Genomic DNA, 2798 nt, shown 5'->3' on the forward strand with positions numbered 1-2798 from the left:
GTGTGTTTTTTGTTTGTTTTGTTTTTTGAGACAGAGTCTTGCTCTGTCACCCAGCTGGAGTGCAGTGGTGTGATCGTAGCTTACTGCAGCCTCAAACCCTTGGACTCAAGTGATCCTCCAACCGCAGTCTCCTGAGTAGCTGGGGCTACAGACATGCACCACCACACCTGGCTAACTTTTTTATTTTTTTTAGAGATAGGGGTCTTGATATGTTGCTCAGGCTGGTCTTGAAATCCTGGCCTCAAGTGATTCTCCTGCCTCAACCTGCAAAAGTGCTGGGATTTCAAGCATGTGCCACTGCGCCTGGCCAAGAACACTTAAAGGTTAAGTGAGAACTTCACATTATGCCATATCAGGAGGTACACAATGCCTGCTTGTCCCACCATTAGCAATCCTTAGTTTTTTCACTTCATAAGGTGGTCAGAAAAGCAGACCTTTTGGTTGGAAAGGTAGGTTATTTCCCTTTGTAATTAGCAAGTAACAGAATTCGGATCCCTTCACATCTTAAGACACCTTGGCAACCTGACGAACATAGCAGATACATTCAAGATATTTGCCTGAATTAATTATTACATTGGAAGAGGTGCAGAATGAGGATGTTCTAATTCTACTATTTCTTTTGTATATTTTAGCTGACATTATTCTATGAGGAAAAGCTCCCTCATCAGTGGAGATGAACTGCACTTCTTTCTGAAGAGGCAAGGTCAGCCAGGCGCAGTGGCTCACACCTGTAATTCCAGCACTTTGGGAGGCTGAGGTGGGTAGATCACCTGAAGTCAGGAGTTCGAGAGCAGCCTGGCCAACATGGTGAAACCCTGTCTCTACTAAAACTACAAAAATTAGCTTGGTGGCACATACCTGTAATCCCAGCTACATGAAAGGCTGAGGCAAGAGAATCTCTTGAACCCAGAAGGTGGAGGTTACAGTGAGCTGAGATGGTGCCACTGCACTCCAGCCTGGGCAACAGAGCAAGACTCTGTCTCAAAAAATAAATAAATAAATAAATAGGCAAGGTAATGGCTTCTTTCCTATTGATAGAGTAGAGGTGGTGAAATATTCTCAATAACAGCAAAGTTTTATTTTTTCTTTTGGTTGTCACTATGGATTCGTAGAATTGTTTGCTTTTTTTCTACAATAAATTATAGCTATTACAATACAGTGTGGTGATGTTTAATACTCAAACTATTCCTCATTTGGCCAGTGGGAGCCCTTCAAGCTGGCTCCTATGTGCTTTTAACACATCCATCGATCTCTGAGCATTTCCTTGATTGCTGGTACAACTAGACGTTGCAAGCTTACCTTTACTTTGCGTGTCCCAGATCTGGGATCAGCCATTATTTGTTTCAGTAGAGAATGGTGTTTAGAAACCAGGTTCTGAGTGCTTGGTGCACTGACTGGTATTGGATTGTCTTTGCCTGTGGGCCCTTCCAGTTAAATAAAAAATGGGAATTATATGGAAAAATTCATGATATTGTGAAGGTATTTCTAATCCCATGGTTTTTTGTTTGTTTGTTTTGAGACAGAGTTTCAACCTTATTGCCCAGGCTGAAGTGCAATGGCACGATCTCCACTCACCACAGCCTCCATCTCCTGGGTTCAAGCAATTCTCCTGCCTCAGCCTCCCAAGTAACTGGGATTACAGGCATGTGTCTCCACACCTGGCTAATTTTGTATTTTTAGTAGAGACAGGATTTCTCCACGTTGGTCAGGCTGGTCTCAAACTCCCGACCTCAGGTGATCTGCCTGCCTTGGCCTCCCAGAGTGCTGGGATTACAGGCATGAGCCACCGTGCTTGGCCAGATTGGCTTTTATAAAAACTTTACTTATTTGCTATTTATAAGAGGCATACCTAAAATATAAAGTCGGAGAAAGGTTAAAACATGGAGGCAGGGAAGGAATTTAAAAAGATACCAGACAAATAGTGATCAAAAGAGAGCAGGTATGAAATTAATATCAGAACAAATAAGCTTTGCAGTAAAAAGGATTGATAGGGATAAAGCGGATCATTATTTAATGATAAAAGAAGAAATTTGGCCAGGTGCAGTGGCTCCCACCTGTAATCCCAGCACTTTGGGGGGCCAAGGCAGTGGATCACGAGGTCAGGACTTTGAGACCAGCCTGACTAACATGGTGAAACCCTGTCTATACTAAAAATACGAAAAGTAACTGGGCATGGTAGCACGTGCCTGTAATCCCAGCTACTCAGGAGGCTGAGGCAGGAGAATTGCTGCAACCTGGGAGGTGGAGGTTGCAGTGAGCCAATATTGTGCCACTGCACTCCAGCCTGGGTGACAGAGTGAGACTGAATCAAAAAAGGAGAAGGAAAAGGAAAATAAGAAATTCACCAAGAAGATAAAACAATTCTGAACATGACAATAGTCTCAAAATATATAAGGCAAAAAAGCCACTGAGTCCCAAAGATAACTTGACAAATTTGGTGGGAGATTTTAATACCATTTCCTCAAAATTGATAGAATCACAGAAAAAGTAAGAAATTTGAAAACAGTCAGTAAACTTGATATGGAAAGAACAGCACCCCTGCCTGAGAATCAGCAGCCTCCACGCAGGAGGACCGAGGGGAAGCCAGGGAGCAGGGTAGCCTGAGCCAAGGCCAAGCCCAGTTGAGAACCCACTCCCAAGTGGAAGGAGGTGGCCAGGCGCAGTGGCTCATGCACTTTGGGAAGCCGAGGCGGGTGGATCACGAGGTCAGGAGATTGAGACCATCCTGGCTAACGAGGTGAAGCCCCGTCTCTACTAAACATACAAAAAATTAGCCAGGCATGGTGGCACGCATCTCT

Source organism: Cebus imitator, unplaced genomic scaffold (assembly GCF_001604975.1).
Source record: "Cebus imitator isolate Cc_AM_T3 unplaced genomic scaffold, Cebus_imitator-1.0 Scaffold28, whole genome shotgun sequence".
In the NCBI taxonomy this organism is placed as follows: Eukaryota; Metazoa; Chordata; class Mammalia; order Primates; family Cebidae; genus Cebus; species Cebus imitator.